The 17,977-nt window shown below is 46.9% G+C and overlaps 1 protein-coding gene across 1 annotated transcript in view; it reads right to left on the bottom strand.

Annotated features, from left to right (window-relative positions):
- The window catches only part of GRIN2A (glutamate ionotropic receptor NMDA type subunit 2A), a 210,067-nt gene that overhangs the window by 186,943 nt on the left and 5,147 nt on the right, over positions 1 to 17,977 (bottom strand). The gene's annotated exons all lie outside the window — the stretch shown is intronic.

Raw genomic sequence — 17,977 nt, 5'->3', positions numbered from 1 at the left:
GCTTAGGGTGCATGCCTGAGCTCCGCGACCAGGGCATATGCGGTTGCCACGCTCCTGAGTTCACCCTCCCGCAGTATCCCACACAGAGAGATTGCAGAATCTGTGCATGCCTGCCTGCAGGCACAAGCATCTCCTAAGAACCTTTGCTTCAGCCAAAAGAGGTGGGTGAGTTCGGCTGGCAGGCCGTGGGGGGAGAACAAGATGGGGACTCGGCTGCGACAGCTGTGGGCTCCGCTCTCCTGCCCACCGCTCTGCACAGTTACTTCACCCACACACTGGGAAACAAGTGGTGGCCCAATCTGTCAGCAACACAAAAGAAACAAGAAAACAGGGAAGCTTTTCTTACCAGCTCTGCTCCTGACACAACCTGCCAGGCCAGGCACCGCCCCCTGACCTGCAGTGGTGTTGTGCAAAATTCAGAAGTGCTGTGTCCCTACACGCAGGGTGGATTTGATTAAAATCAAACTGATTTAAATCACGATTTAAATCACTAGTCAGTAAGGCTTGATTTAAATCATAGTTGATTTAAATCATAAAGACTAATTCTTGCTGGTATAACTTTAATATGCAAGTAGATGAAGATTTTTAGAATAACAACTTTTCACATTAGTTTTTTTTATCCCCAGTTTAATAGGTTAATCATTCATATTTGGACAACTTTACTGTTGTACTTAGGAAGGAGAAAAATAATCATTACCTTAATAATAACAATTTAAATAGATTTATTCAACTGAAACAATAACATTTCAGCAAATGTTATTTGCTTAAACAAACATCCATGTTTGTTAACTAATTTGGCTAAACAAAAACAAAATATATATATTTTAAGAAACTTAGACTGTCAGCCCAGCCTACTCCAAACAATCAGAAAAATATTGTTTCTATTCTATTCACTGAACTTCTTGAAACTTAGCACTGAAGGGGTTGTTTCTGTATTCATAGGTTTGTAGAACAATAGGATTAAGGTCTTTTTCTCAACTCTGTTCATGTTATAACATTTTTGCTGTGAAGAAGAGGCATGTGATCTCTGTTGAGTCAAATTCAGTTTTGAGAACTGCAAAAGTAAACCAAGCATCTGTGATAATATCTTGTAGGCAGAGAAACTGCCCAATAATCTTACAAAAACCTCTGGATGAGCATGACATTGTGAATGGATTAATGGAATTTATTTACCCCCAAAATTAAACATATACAACCTTATACTACATAATTAAAAAACTAATCTTTATTTCATGATGGAATAACCTTTGGATGGTAATATGTTTTCCTCAAAAAGCATTTTATTTAAAAAAAAATCCAATTTAAATAAAAAAATCGATTTAAATCAAAAAGATCCGATTTTTTTGATTTTTTAAAAAAAATCATTGATTTTTATCCACCCTGCCTACACGACAAGTCGCAGCCACAAAGTCCCATCTAGGATCACACCGTAATCTTATAATGATACAGCGGTAATAATTAGGGATGCAGCAATCAACAAAGATCTCTGTTATGTTGCCTTTCAGCTAGGGGTAGTATTGTCTGGGGTGCGCCAATATCTTACTTCAGAGAGATTTAGGTTGTGGTTTTTCCCCTGCGAAGATCTGTTCTACTTAAGAGAACTTGCTCACCGCTCTCTTGAAACTGAAGCGCCTTGGGTTCTCAGCGTTCAGAAATGCTTAGCTCTGGAGTGTGCAGAAAAACTCCTCCGTGTTCTTCCCACACAGCTACTCCAGAGCGACCCTGGGAGACCGTCCTCAATGGCTGACTCACCTCCTTTCACTTTGATTGTCTCGGATCGGTACAATGAGTGAGAAGATGATTCGGGGACGAAAAAGCTCCCTTTCTATGCTGGTTGGGCACAGGAGATGTGGACCCTGCTTCAGAAATAGCCGCGGGTCTTTGACTCCTCAGAACCCCAGGCCACTACACCACAGATGACTGATAATAATAATAATAATAATAATAATAATAATAATAATAATAATAATTTATTATTTATACCCCGTCCATCTGGCTGGGTTTCCCCAGCCACTCTGGCCGCTTCCAACAGAAAAATAAAACACAGTAATCTATTAAACATTAAAAGCCTCCCTGATGTCTTCTAAAAGTCTGGTAGTTGTTTTTCTCTTTGACATCTGATGGGAGGGCGTTCCACAGGGAGGGCGCCACTACCAAGAAGGCCCTCTGCCTGGTTCCCTGCAACTTGGCTTCTCGCAACGAGGGAACCGCCAGAAGGCCCTCGGAGCTGGACCTCAGTGTCCGGGCAGAACGATGGGGGTGGAGACGCTCCTTCAGGTATACTGGACCGAGGCCATTTAGGGCTTTAAAGGTCAGCACCAACACTTTGAATTGTGCTTGGAAACGTACTGGGAGCCAATGTAGGTCTTTCAAGAGCAAGATCTCATGCTCCATCCAGGGCCCACCTAATTCACAGCATTTTTGAAATCCAAAGTTGGTGGTTCAACACACAGTATGGCACAGCTTTTTATGGAATCCCAAAACAGCAGAGATGAAAGGAATCCCGAGAGTCATCTAGTTCAACCCCCTGCAATGCAGAAATCTCAACACGTGGTTCCCCATCCAGTTTGAAACCGTACCAGATCCTGTTTAGCTTTGCAAATGTGCTAGCAACTTTGTTTTTTTTGCTCCTCCTCCTCCTCCTCCTTCACCCCAGAGCTAAACCTTTGCCTCTTGGATTCAGGCCTCCATTCCACCCATCATAAAAAATAAGCAAACAAAATGATGATGATGATGATGATGATAATAATAATAATAATACCCTGCCCATCTGGCCAGGCCTCCCCAGCCACTCTAGATAGCTTCCAACAGAATATTAAAAACACATTAAAACATCAAACATTTAAAACTTCCTTCAGATGTCTGCCTCACCAAGGAATGTCACCAGGCCTGTTTCCCTCCCTGGAAGATCAAGGAGTGAGGGGGGCCCACTATAGTCTTTCCCCTCACTTTCAAAACTTCCTGTCTCTCTAGGAACAAGAGTGCAGTCCATTTGACCATTGGAGGGCTGAGCGGCAGGAGCGCTCTGTCTCCCGCTCTCATTTTATCTGTGTGGTTTTCAAGGTTGTTTTTTGTTTAAGAACATGAGAAGAGCTTTGCCAGATCAGGCCAGCGGCCCATCTAGGTCCAACATCCAGGTCTCACGGTGGCAAGCCTGAGTGGGAACGTGGCTAGCCTGCCAGGGGTGGGTGAACAGCGAAGGCACCTGCCCGATGTCAATATGCAGGGAGTTCCACAGGCCAGGTGCAGCCACACTAAAAAAGATTGATTTCTTACCAATGCAGACAGAGTGTTATGAGGCACCTGTGACAGTTCTGCAGATGGGAGCAGACAAGTGGGCACATATCTGGGGTCAGGTGTGGTCTGTACATCGACTGTGTAAACAGAAGTGACATTAAATTAAGACCTCCAGCCACTCGTGCTTACTTATGGAGAGGCTATGTCACAGATAGTTGAAGCCTCAATGATGTACGCAATGGTTCCGTCATTTGACAGTGTCCCTGTTCAACTTTCATTTCTCTGCACAATTCATAGAAGCGCATAACACTCCACAAGTTTTGTAGGAACTGATCAGCCTTAATTTACTACAATTCACACACAAAAACAATCAATGGCGTGGGGTAAGGCGGACTCACAAACAAACCAGGAAAGCTCAGTTGGAGATGGAAAGAAGATAAAAGTCCCTACCAGAGAAAAATGGCAAATGAAGTGGTTGGACTATGCTGAAATGGCAAAACTGACCAGAAAGCTCAGAAACCAGGAAGACCAAAACTGTCATAAGAAATGGGGGGGGGGAATACAATTTACCTTAAAGACCACTGTAAGCAGTTGAAAACATTAGCAGGACTGCAATAACACTTGTAATATAATGAGAACTATGGATAAATTGGAGTTATATAAAAAAAAAACTTGGATTATTTTTTTAAAAAAGATGCAGTAGAAAAGGTTTAATAACAAAACCCATGGGAAGTCCAGAGATTCAAGAGAATCTTGTAACTTTGGATGTGTTGTGGTATGATTGTAAACTTAAATATATAAAACAAAATTTTAAAAAAATTAAAAATGAAAGCTTGGTTGGTGAGAGTCTGTTGCTAATAATGCTGAGGTTGCAGGTTTGATCCCTGTATGGTATGGGTAGGCAAACTAAGGCCCAGGGGCCGGATCCGGCCCAATCACCTTCTAAATCCAGCCCGCAGACAGTGCGGGAATCAGCGTGTTTTTACCGGTACATGCGTAGAATGTGTCCTTTTACTTAAAATGCACCTCTGGGTTATTTGTGGGGCCTGCCTGGTGTTTTCACATGAGTAGAATGTGTGCTTTTACTTAAAATGCATCTCTGGGTTATTTGTGGGGCCTGCCTGGTGTTTTCACATGAGTAGAATGTGTCCTTTTATTTAAAATGCATCTCTGGGTTATTTGTGGGGCCTGCCTGGTGTTTTCACATGAGTAGAATGTGTGCTTATGCACCTCTGGGTTATCTGTGGGGCATAGGAATTCATTCTGAGGGACAGTGGACTGGCCCCCTGCTGAAAAAGTTTGCTGACCCGTTATGGGATAGCTTAATATTCCTGCATTGCAGGGGTTTGGACTAGATGATCCTCAGGGTCCCTGCCAGCTTTACAATTCTACGAAACCGGTCCCAAGCTGTTCAGGGCTTTATGTGCCAACTGTAACAGCTTGAACTTGGCCCAGTAGCAAAATGGCAACTGGTGCAAGTTTCCGAGCTCTGGTATTACACGCTGGCTGAGTCTCCGTCCTGCCAGCCTTTGTCCCGCCTTGTTCTGCAGCAACTCCAACTTCTGGATCAAGTCAAGGGAAGTACCATGGACAGCGCACTGCAGTAATCCAATTTTGGTTAAGGCTGCAGCCTAAGCTGTCAAAGCCAGTGGTCTGAATCAGTTCGTGCGTGATCGCCTGAAGTGGTACAGCCCAGCCCTGAATGGTGCAGCGCAGAAGGAATAAGCCCCCCAAACTTCATGAGCTTTTCTGTGCGTTTCTTCTGAGCACTTCAGAGGAGCAGAGCATTCAGACTGTGTGGTTCAGAAGCATCCCTTGGTAGCATCGTGCATAAGCAGTAACGCGAGGTGTTTGAGAACAGGCCTCCTGTGGTTTGTCCACATCACAGCTCAAGCTTGCTCCCTGTTAACTCTGAATGCTGGCAATGAATTACGAGCAGCTCTTGAACCAAAAATGAAAGAAAGAGGGGGAAGTCTGGGCCTATAAAAAAAAGGTCTTCCTGGCACCTTCCTTTGCCTCAAGCTCTTGGCAGAAGTTTGGCTTCCCTGTCATCTTATTTAGATCATGTCTCTTTTGTTGCTTGTGGCTTTTCGAACATGGCTGCTCCTTTGCATCTCACAAACAATTGGGCAATCGGGCAAAGCTCGAGGAGAAATTTCGGGGCAAGATGCGCAGCCGGGGAGAAGAAAGGTTGCAACGTTTGGTACTTTTGGTTTAGAGAAAAGGTTTATAAGAGGCGACATCACGGGAACTTATAAAATTTTGCATGGCAAGGAGAAAATGGGTGGAGGGAACTTTCTTTCTCCCTCTCCCCTATCACTAGAACTCATGGGCATCCAATGAAGCTGAATGTTGGGAGATTTGGGGTAGATTTTAAAAAGGACTTTTTCACGCAGTGCAGAGTTCAGCTATGGAACTCGTTCCCAGAGGAGGCAGCGATGGCCAGCAACCTGGGCAGCTTTAAAAGAGGATTGGACAAATTCATGAGGCCTTTCTTCATCCAGAGGGTGGCAACCCAAGAACGGACCTTTTATGCAGTGGCTCCCCATTTGTGGAATGCTCTCCCCGGAGCGGTTCACTGGGTGCCTTCCTTTAGGCGCCTGGCAAAAACTTTTCTCTTTAATCAGGCCTTTGGTTGATTGACATTCAATGCCCTTTTAAAATGTGTTGGGGATGGGGGAGGTTATTGGGTTGTTCTTGTTTTTATTTCGATTATGTGTTTTGTGTTTTTATATTATGATTTTATCTGAGACCTGCAGGTACACAGATGCGGGTGGCACTGTGGTCTAAACCACTGAGCCTCTTGGGCTTGCCGATCAGGTAAATGGTTTAAATCCCCATAACAGAGTGGGCTCCTGTTGCTCCGTCCCAGCTCCTGCCAACCTAGCAGTTTGAAAGCACACCAGTGCAAGTAGATAAGCAGGTGTCGCTGCGACGGGAAGGTAAACGGTGTTTCCGTGCACTCTAGCTTCTGTCAGGGTGTTCCATTGCACCAAAAGCGGTCTAGTCATGCTGGCCACATGACCCAGAAAGCTGTCTGTGGGCGAATGCTGGCTCCCCTCAGCCTGAAAGCGAGGTGAGCACCGCAACCCCATAGTCGCCTTTGAAGGGACTTAACCATCCAGGTGTCCTTTACCTTTACCTTTTACAAGGCAGTATACTAACTAACCAGTAGTGATGTATGGAAGTGAGAGCTTGACCATAAAGAAGGCTGATCGCCGAAGAATTGATGCTTTTGAATTATGGTGCTGGAGGAGACTCTTGAGAGTCCCATGGACTGCAAGAAGATCAAACCTATCCATTCTGAAGGAAATCAGCCCTGAGTGCTCACTGGAAGGACAGATCGTGAAGCTGAGGCTCCAATACTTTGGCCACCTCATGAGAAGAGAAGACTCCCTGGAAAAGACCCTGATGTTGGGAAAGATTGAGGGCACTAGGAGAAGGGGACGACAGAGATGGTTGGACAGTGTTCTAGAAGCCACCAACATGAGTCTGACCAAACTGCGGGAGGCAGTGGAAGACAGGAGTGCCTGGCGTGCTCTGGTCCATGGGGTCACGAAGAGTCGGACACGACTAAACGACTAAACAACAACAATACTAAGTAAGTAAGTAAGTAAGTAAGTAAGTAAAAGGCTACTGGTGACTGCGGGGATGATGAACTTGTGGTCCTCCAGATGTTGAGCTCCAGCTCCCATCATTCCTGGCTGCTGGTTTGGACCAATAGGGGTCCAACATCATCTCAAGGGTCATGGGTTCCCCATTCTGATATATATAGGGCATTATCCAGTATCAGATGCTCAGAGAAGACCCACTGAAATGATGGACTTAAGCTGGCTGATTTCAATGGGTCTACTCCGAGTAGGGCATAATGGGATACCTGTCACCCATCACATTTTTCTTCAGAACCAAAGCAGGCTTTGGGTAGTATTTAGGGCACTTGCCAGGGCCAGGGGAAGATGAACGACACATGAAATTAAAGCAGAGAACATGCAGATTTACAACATAAAACTGATGGTCCTGCCAAGTTCTGCTCCTCCCTCCACCTACTCAGGAAAATAAAGAGATTGCTGTAATTTACAAAGGAAGAAGAAACTGGAGGTATGGAAGGGATACAGTCTTTGGAACCTCTACAGCTATTGACTCCAGGGATGGCCAAACTTGTCAATTTCCATTTCTCCCTTTCCCATCTCAGTCCTCCACATTTTGGCACATTTTATGATCCCCCCCTTAAAGACCCAATGAAAATTCACCAGCATCTTAGTGTGCATTTCTCCTAACAGACATGTCTGTGTGCAATTCTGCTTAATACGCACATTTTTATTTTTATTTTGCAGAGCAGTTTCCCCTAATTTCCTGTCATTTTCACTAATATCTTTATGCACAGTTTATGCCAGTGCATACACTTCTGTGCATGTGACTTGGCCGCAGAGAACATGCAGATTTACTCACTGCAAATTGCAAAATTTGGAAAGGTGGAAAATCTGTGTTTCGGTTCTCGTATTATTTCTGAAAATGGATATTAGGTAAGTTCCCCTCTAAATGGAATGGAATCTCATTTGTTTCCCCCCTCTTCCCTTCCTAATTAACTGTCAAAGCTCCAGCATCAGTTGACTAAGGTGAAACTTCTCGAGACATTGTCTCAGATGCTGGGCTGTCAAGGAAGCCAATGCATTAAAAGTATTGTCTTGCCTTGGTAAGGGACTAGATGACAGTCAGCAAACTGAAGCTCAATCCAGGCAGAACCTGTTAGTGGGTGGTTCCCTAGATCAGAAGGATGGGAGATTGCCTGCTCTTGGTGGGGTTGCACTCCCTATAAAGGAGCAGGTACAAAGCTTTGGGGGTTCTTCTGCAATTATCTGCCCCAACAAGAGAGTCCAGCTTGTGTCCAGAACTATGCTACAGATTTGAGAAGGTGTTTCTTTTTTTAAAACACACACACACACACACAGCCAACATGCTTGTTCATTATACTGCATCCTTCTTCTGCCTGGTCCAGACAACCAAGCCAGGTACAAGCAGGTAAGCTGACCCGGGAGCTCCCACAATCCATACCACCTCCTTGACTGTTTCATTGAGTTTTAGAAATATCTCAGAATCATGGAAGCGGGGGGGTGGGGGATTAAGAGAGGAGGAAGGAGAACCAGCGAGCCTCTGAGATGACTCCTCCATTCACATCTACAGACAGCCTGCTTAGGTATGAATTTGTGATGCTCACTTCCCTGTTGATCAAGTCAATTTAGGTGATTTTGATAGCTTCATGGTTAAGTGGCACCCTTTTCTCTATCACTCTGACCCATACTCCTGGAACAAAAGAGACCACGGCAGCAAGCAAGGCCTGCAAAACCCAGTTATTTATAGCATTCAACATGCATGTTATTCCCAAATTGACTACATCAAGCATGACGATGACCTTCCAGTAAATTCAAATCACAGGTCCCCTGTCAAAAAGCAACACCTTATTTATTTTGGTGCTGGTGTGTGCATGTGTGAGAGAGGTAAGCTCAAGTTCAGCAACTGGTACCCTCTTGCACCAAAGATGACCTGTGGAATGTCACCTGGCCCTTTGATTATCAACCAAACAAAAAAAGGGGGGGTACATTGGATTACCTAAATATTCAGGCATGTTCTCAGGCTTTAGGAAGGGTGCATCAATATCAGTTGCCTCCTCTTTTACTCCTGTAGGTAAGAGCAGAAGAAGAGCCTGCTGGATCAGGTCAATGGCCCATCTAGTCCAACCTGAGCACAAGAGCAGTTTCCAACAACCAGTATTCAGGGGCATACAGCCTCCAACAGCAGAGGCAGAGCCTAGCCATAAGAATTAGCAACCATTGGTAGCCTTATATTCCATGAATCTGCCTAATCCTCTTTAAAAAGCCATCCAAGTTACTTGGGCTGCTGCTAGGACTCTCATTTCAGGAGGACGTATTGCTCCTGTTCTGCACTGGGCCTGGTAGAGAGGCAGTGAGGCATTTACCCAGGGCTGTTTTGGAGCAACTCCTCCTACCCTTTGGAGCTCTCCCTGGTGCTGAAATGGCCATTTGTATTAAGAACCATTGTTCTGTTGCCAGGACACTACACCCTATATCCTCTTACTTGCTTCCATTTATGTTGGTGGCATTTTTCTGCTATGAAGTTGTGAACTGGAAAGGCAGTTGGCACATAGGCAGCAGTTCTGTGGTGGAAGTGCCTCTAAGGGGTGGTTGGGATCACCAAAGAACAGCCAGAACATGAATAGAGGTAACCTAATACATTTCAACCTGCTCAGCTCTATTAAATATTAACACAATGACATTCAATATGATAAAACATTTAAATAAGCCTAATGTTCATCAAGTTAATCCAGTGTCTTTGCATTCAGTGACCCAGAAGCTGGACGGTAAAAGGAAATTACCATCAAATCATAGAAATGTAGAGTTGGCAGGCACCCGAAAGGTCATCTAGTCCAGCCCCCTGCAATGCAGAAATCACAGCTAAACCACCCCTGGCAGATGGCCAGCCAAGCTCTGCTGAAAAACCTCCAAGGAAGGAGAGTCCACCACCCTCCACTGTCAAACAGCTCTAAGCAGCAGGAAGTTCTTCCTAATGAGTCAGAATCTTCTTTGTTGTCATTTGAATCCATTGGTTTGAGTCCTACCCACAAGACTACTCCATCTTCTATGCCACAACCCTTCAGATATTTGAAGGTGGCCATGATATTACCTCTCAGTCTTCCCTTCTCCAGGCTAAACCTGCCCAACTCCCTCAACCATTCCTCATACAGCTTGGAAAAGACCCTGATGCTGGGAAAGATTGAGGGCACTAGGAGAAGGGGACGACAGAGGACGAGATGGTTGGACAGTGTTCTCGAAGCTACGAACATGAGTCTGACCAAACTGCGGGAGGCAGTGGAAGACAGGAGTGCCTGGCGTGCTCTGGTCCATGGGGTCACGAAGAGTCGGACACGACTAAACGACTAAACAACAACCACCATTCTTGAGTGGGAAAATCTATTTGCTGAAAGCTTACTGCAGCATCCTCCATATTTTCAACCCTTTGAGAATTTAGGGTGACAGCATTCAGATTAGGATTCGTAGCACACCTCCCCAATGGTGGCTGGTGACTATTCACACTGGTAGGGTGGCAGCCAAGGAGCCAATGGCAGGCATATCCAACTATTTCTAGTTTTGTCCCTGGCCTCCTCCTTGCTGAGTCCTACAGGGGCAACACTGAGACTCAGCAGGAGGAAGCTGGCAGCCAGAGCCACCCCCCATGCAGATGAGATCTGGCTGAAGGCAGACTAGGGTTGCGTCCCATTGGAACTAACGGATCAGCCTTCTCTGCTGCACATCCCACTTCTGACACCAGAGAGGGAGCATGCCAATTAAACAAGGAATGAGTCAGTCCTCTCCCACCATCACCTGTGTGGTTGGGGGAGGCAATAGGCTAACTCCATGGGACGCCTCTCCCTTCCCACCTCCATCCTTCTCTGTGGAAGAGGCAGGCAGGGCCTTACCGGTGGTGACACCATCCTTGGAACGCCCTCCTCCAAGAGATATAATTGGCTCCCTCCTCCTTTTTTTCTTTTAGTTGGACCCTGAAGAGCCTTTTGCTTCTGTCTGCTTTCAGTTGCTTCCTTTACTGTATATTGTTTCTGAATGGCTGTGAGGGTAGGATTTGGTTTTTCACAGATTGCAGACTTGAAATCGAAATAGCTTTACATTGCTTCTTCTGCTTCAGTATTGAGAATTTTGATTTTGATTAAACTTCATCCGCATACACCACGGGAAAATATCTGTATTTGGAAAGCGCTGAAAGAAGCCTCTTAAGTGAAATGTACTATTATTGATTTAAGAACAAGGGTGATGATGATAACTGGCAGTAGACTGAGGTTTAGTCATAACTCTGGGCTACTTAAATAGGTGCTAAGGTATGAGTCTTGTAGGATTCACTGCCGCAAAGTGGCAATGATAACTACCAAGACTCCTAGATGGAGCTTCCATAGCTACCTAGACTCCAGAATGGAACAGCCATGCCCAGAGGCAACATACCTCTCAGTGGCTGCTGGGACAAGCACCAGAGGAAAGGCTTCCCTTTTGCATCTTGCACGTGGGTGCCCAGAGGCTGACCACTGTCGGAAACAGTATACTGGGACTTGATCGGTTTTGTTCTAATTCAGCATTGCAGTACTTATGCTGCCCCAAGCACTTGATTGGACTGCAGCTGTGCCTTCCCTGTTGCTGAATCCCTGTGGCAGGCAGGAGAGGTCCAGGTGAGGCAGAGACAAGCTAGGACTTTTGGGACATGCTTCGAATATACACACACACACAACACTCCCACTGGGGGATCGTTCTGTTTGTCTTTACATGCAGCGTGCTACTCCATTCTCCACTCTATCCTGCAACCCCAACTCCTGAATCTGTATGGATCGCTGATCCGAAACGGTGCAAATCTCTTAATTCCACCACCCCATCTCCCAACCGCAATGCTGAAAAGACATCTACGGAAAAGGCAAGCTATAGGGAGCGAGGAGGAGAGGCGAGGGGATTGAGAGGAGAACCCAAGCTATTTTTATTTTCTAATATCTGGTTTGCCTTCAGTCGACTCCGCTACTGTTGTGAAACAGTCTCGGGGTTTGATGTGCTGAGAAATTATTTGCTGAAAAGCTAATAAGTGGCTCTCCAGTCAGCAAACGCCTCGCTGCATTATCATCAACTCTTTACATAAGTGACAAACAAGATTGGCTCAAAGGCTCCTCGGCGGCAGCCAGTATCACCCAGGCAAAACACGAGGCAATCTCAGGAGCAGGGTTTGTGACGGTGGCCCATTCAGCCTTGCGAAAGAAGCTTTCGCATCTGCAGCTACGTTTCATGCCTCCTGGAGTTGAAGAAACACAGGAGGCTGCCTCAAACCAAGCCAGACCACCAGTCTGCCTAGCTCAGTATTGTCGGCACTGGCTGGCAGCAGCTCTCCGGGATTTTGAACAGGGAGCCTTTGCCCCAGGATCGAACCAGCGACCTTCCGCATGCAGAGCAGATGCTCCACCACTCAGCTAACAGCCTTTCTCCATACGTAAGAACATCAGAAACTGCCTTGTACCAGGCCAGACTGTTGGTCATTCTTGGTTAGTGCTGTCAATAAGGGAGGAGGGAGAAATCATGTTCAGTTTGCATTTGAAGTCAAACCTGCCCAATTCTCAGTTACCGAAACAAGACGCAGTCACTGTTCACACTTCGCACTTCTACGAATTTTGCAATGCTGTTCTCCAGCCAGGTAATGTCTACCCAAAAGAGATCGGGTCTGTTCTGAGTAAACATTAGTTGCACACCATCCAGTACACGAAGATTTTGTTAGTTTTAAAATTCAAAAGCAACATGGAAACGTGGGGAACAGAACCAGAAAAACAAGGAAAGGAGAGAAACTGAAATTACCAGATTCTCCCTTCCTGATCTGCAGCTGAGATGGCCAATCAGTGGCTCTATGCCAGACCCAGCCCTCCTCACCCCGATGCAAATTTATCTGGCCCCTCATTCCTCTACCCCACATCTTTTGGTCGCAACATGACCCAAAAAAAATTGCCTGCCAGAAAGGAAAGGAAACAAGATATTCAGTTGCAAAACACACACACGTTATATTCCTTTCTGCTCTGCAACATTAACACCCCTCTGTTGAATTTTGATGGCAGTGGGCAGATTTTGGTTTACAGTATTTAACTTATTTTTCAGGTTTCTGCAAATGCAACAAAGAATCCTCATGTGCCCCAAGCCCAAGAAACATCCCATGCATATGCAATGTAAATGATAGCGGTCAAATATTAAACAGAGTTGTATAATATTTTATATGAGACCACCCACGAACGGGTGTGAGCAGGACTCCTGCATTGCAGGGGGTTGGACTAGAATGATGACACTTGGGGGGTCCCTTGCAACTCTACAATTCTATGCTTACATGCTTGTAAAGTCCTCCATCAGCGAAGGGGGAGATTTGTGGCTCTCTGGATGCTGTTGGACTCCAATTCCCATCAGCCCCAGCCAGCATGGCCAATGGCAAGGAATTATGGGAGCTGGAGTCCAGCAACACCTGGAAGGCACCAGCTTCCCCACCCCTGTCCTAGACACATGTCCCAGCCTTTGAGGCATCACATATTAAATGCACTCGCGCAACATCTAGAGGACGGCAGGGTCTCCAGCTCAGCCTAAAATGCTAAATGGCCCAAATGGCATTTGGCCTTCCGGTTTCTGCAGTATGTTTTATTGCTGGGCACCACTCTGTTCACTGGAGGACACAGAGCACACACCCCAAGAATGCAGAAGTTGGCTGTCCCTGCTCTGCAAAGCCAACCACAGTTGCTGGACCCCAGCTGCTTACATCCAACATTCGGAGAGGGAAGGAGGCAAGACCAGGGAAGAGGCCAAAACAATTCTGGGGGAAGGCAAAAGAGGGCTTCGTTATGTGTTCTGCAGCTCCGCAAAAAGCTATTTCATAAAGAACCACTCCGATTCATAGATTCTGTGCAGGGAGGACGGAGCCAGTTTCACCTCTCCACTGCAATTCCTGGTTCACAACAATAAAATGAATATTAAATGCAGCAAGCAGTAATAGGCACCATGCAATAAAAGCCGGTGGGTGGGGGATTTTGCAGTCTTGGGGCCACATCCCCAGGTGGGCAGCCTTCTGAGGGCCACATAACAGTGGTGATCAGGTCCAGAGGCAAAAGGAGACAGAATGATGGATGTGGCTATTGCCTCTTGCAGTAGACTGGTTTCTGCACAAACACACTGCATGCACACGAAAGCTCATACCTATGACAAACTTAGTTGGTCTCTAAGGTGCTACTGGAAGCAATTTTTTTTAATCTTTTGTTTCGACACTGCTCTCTATCCTCCATGCAGGCAAAGAAGGGGCGTTATCAGAATCCAAGGGACCATCCCAGCCAGACAAAAGTGTGTGGGGTGTGGCTTGGGGAGCGTTCTGGGATCCACACAGGGAAAACTGGAGGGCCACATTCCACCCCTGGCATGAGCAAAAACAGAAAAAGCAGGGAGGCAGAACTAAGAATAGCAAGCGAAGGCGAGAACCTGGGAGAGCAGAAGAGGCAAGGCTAGGAAGGTAACAATTAACTTTAATGCTGCTATGAGGTCCTCACTGTGCATCATATCTGTGTGGACCAAAACAGCCTCTTGTTCCATTTCCACATTGGTGTAAACTTCTTTGCAGATCAGAGCTTCCACGCTCCAGCTCCCAGCAGAAGCATTTTCTTGAAATCTGGAAGTCCTGATCCAGCTTGGTGACCCGGGGTGCAACACCCCTGGGTTGAGCTCCCAGCTCACCTTTCACATCCTGGAAGTGGCCCTGCGCTGCCACAAGAAAGTTTGTGCCCCATCCTATGGACCTGGGAGCCACCATCCCAGTGAAGAGGCTTGCGATAATGGCCTGTAAACCCACATGCCCTGTGGAATTTGGGTTCACGGTTCGACTTCCGGACAAGCAAAGGCAGGGCCTCTTCACAAAACATGCTTTTAACCTCTGCAATTTGCTGTCAGCGAGATGTTCCTCCGCCACAAGCTTTGGAAAAGGGTTAGGCCAGGCATCCCCAAACTGCGGTCCTCCATACCCAGTGGTCAGGGATGATGGGAATTGTAGTCCAAAACATCTGGAGGGCCGAAGTTTGGGGATGCCTGGGTTAGGCCAATTCGCGTATGAAGATTTAAGAGAACTACCAATGGCTAATCATGATCTCAAATTCACAGTCAAAGGCAGTCTATGCTGAGGACAAAGAGCAAAGTGGCCATCTCCCTCACTGGCTGCTATTCAAGACGTACCCAGAGTCCTGCTGGAGCCAACCAACAATCCATTTCTTTCATCATTCCACTTCCAAGCAATGTTAGAAACTCAGATATATAAGTTAGGTGCCAAATGACACATTAAAGCTGGGTTACGGTCACAATGGAACGCCTATTCACCAGGGGCTTGGAATCGAAGATCCCTTCCAATTGTACAATTCTATGATCTCAGCTACATTGCTCGACTGTGGCTTGCTCTGACAACAGCTCTCTTGTCCCAGTGTGCAAGAAGGAGAAACACACACCATAGAAGTGGAAATGGTCTTAACTATGTAGTAAGGCAGAGGTTTGCAAACTGTGGTCTGTGAGATCCATCTGGGCGGCTTGTGGAGAGGCGACAGTGTAAGCTCGGCCAGCCAAGTAACAGAAGAAGTGCTTCTTTTGCTACAGACGAGCCAGCTGGCTCGATGGAGATGTCAGTGGCCAACCGGGTGCCCAGAAATCTCCACGTAGTCACAATGGAACCCACCCCAGTAGCAGAACGCACCTAGCACCTGGTGCGTTTCGAACACTGCTTCCAAAAGCAGACAGACAGGTCTTCCTTTCACAAGTCGGGACCTGTTTGCTCACAGTGCCTGGTAAAGGAAAAGGTAAAGGGACCCCTGACCATTAGGTCCAGTCGTGACTGACTCTGGGGTTGCACGCTCATCTCGCATTATTGGCCGAGGGAGCCGGCGTATAGCTTCCAGGTCATGTGGCCAGCATGACAAAGCCACTTCTGGCGAACCAGAGCAGCACATGGAAACGCCGTTTACCTTCCCGCTGTAGCGGTTCCTATTTATCTACTTGCATTTTGATGTGCTTTCGAAGTGCTAGGTTGGCAGGAGCTGGGACCAAGCAACGGGAGCTCACCCCGTCACAGGGATTCGAACCGCCGACCTTCTGATCAGCAAGCCCTAGGCTCAGTGGTTTAACCACAGCACCACCTGGGTCCCTTCGCCACCTGGGTCCCTTCCTAGCACCTGGTGTGTTTTGAACACTGCTTCCAAAAGCAGACAGACAGGTCCTCCTTTCACAAGTCGGGACCTGTTTGCTCACAGTGCCTGGTACTCAAAGGTAAACTGCCTCTTGCCATGGAGGTTCCATTTCGCTGCCGTATCGAAGAACAGCTAAGGGACATCTTCTCCTCTGTCTGCAATGAATTTGTCAGACCAGGGGACTCATTTCCCTGCCTCCTATGACACATTCCAATAGTGCATGGGCTCAGAGACAAAAATAAGTGGAGCAACAGATGGAACTCTGACCTTTGCGCTGACCTTTGCTCCCTTCCAGCCAAGAGAAAGTCAAATGTTTCTGCACACACCTCTCCATCCAGGCAAGCAAGAGGGGAGAGGTCCCTGGTTCAATCTCCTGATGGCATCTCAAGCAGTGTTCGAAATCAGCCAGGTGCCAGGCTCATTTTGCACCTATTGGCCGCTTGCGACCAAGTGAAGATGCCCGGGTGCCAGGATGGTGCCTGACATCTCCTCCAGCTGGAGGTGCCTGCCTGGGAATCCTTGGATCTGGACTGTTTTCACACACTAATACCCCATCCTGTAGAATTCTATCAGTTCTATTTTATCTGCATAATCAGAGTGAATTTCGGGAACCAAAAAGTTTGTATTGAAAAAAATGGCTTTAGAGCCATCTTGCCCCCCAAATAGCAACCAGGCATTCCGCTTGGGCAACTGTAACCATGGTTTAAGGGGCCATTTGGCGCCTAGCTGATATATCTCAGTTTCCAACACTGGGTTTCTCCAGGTCGGGCCGGGAGAGAGCTTGCTCTAAAGTCCTGGGAAGCTGCTGCCAGTCAGTGTAGACAATACCAAGCCGGATTGGCCAATGGCATGATTGAAGTTCAAGGACACATCCCAGCCAAGCAAAGGCACTTGAGGAGGGTGTAAAACAGAGCCTGGGGAGAGGGGGCGTGGCCTGTGGAAATCCCAGGGGCCGGATAGAAAGCTTTAGAGGGCCACATTCACCCCAGGCGTGACGTTCCCAAACCAAAGAGAATCCCTTTCTTTAAGAAGTCAACAAATGTGGTGCCCAACACCCTTGTGATGAAAACTCTCGTACGTTTGCTATCCATTGCATGGAAGAGGTACTTCATTTGGCATCGCGCTGGGATTATGTGGACCTTCTGTCAGAGCCAAACCAAAGAGAGACCATTTTCCAGGCAGGCTTTGAGAACTATCGAGGGTTTGCTATGCACGCTGACAGATGTAGGCCTCAGGCCCCAGGCCCCATTCACACCATACAGTTAATGCACTATGATACCACTTTCAACAGCCATGGCTCCCCCCCCCCAAAAAAAAATGAATCTTGGGAACTGTAGTTCATTAAGGGTACCAGGAGTCGCTTGACACACCATTGCCCATTCCCACAGTGGTTTAAACAATCAATCCTTCTTCCTCATGGGGAACTCTTTGAGAATTGTAGCTTGGGAAGGAAACTAGTAAGAACCTACAGCTGCCAGAATTAGTACTGTAAGAGGAAGCCACGGATGTTTGAAATGGTATTGCAGAACTTTAAATGCATTCCATTTAGCAGAGTTGCCATCGTGCCCTGGAGATTCATTCAGTCTCACTGCACCACTGCTCAGTTGCCTAATCCCTGGCGATTATTATCTCTCTCGCACACATTTTTGTTTGATTCCACAGCAAGGTGGCCTGTCCTATCCCGAGCCTTTGAACTCGCACCTCGTCACGCAACCCCGGCACAGCTCCCCTCCACGATTGGTTCAACTTTCCTGAAATCAGGGCCGGCCCACACATGAGGCAAGGGGTGGAGGCCACCTCAAGAGGCAGGAACCACAGGCGCAGCAGATCCCGATGTAGATCTTTATCCCACCCCCCTTGTTCATGATGTAGATCTTCATTCACTCCTTTTTCCCTGGCAGGGAAGGAGCGCCATTTTGTGGTTTGCCCCAGGTGGCAAAATGT

The sequence above is a fragment of the Zootoca vivipara genome, chromosome 14 (assembly GCF_963506605.1).
Source record: "Zootoca vivipara chromosome 14, rZooViv1.1, whole genome shotgun sequence".
NCBI lineage: Eukaryota > Metazoa > Chordata > Lepidosauria > Squamata > Lacertidae > Zootoca > Zootoca vivipara.
The sequence above is the reverse complement of the archived record's forward strand: the minus strand, read 5'-3'. Positions and strand labels throughout refer to the sequence as shown.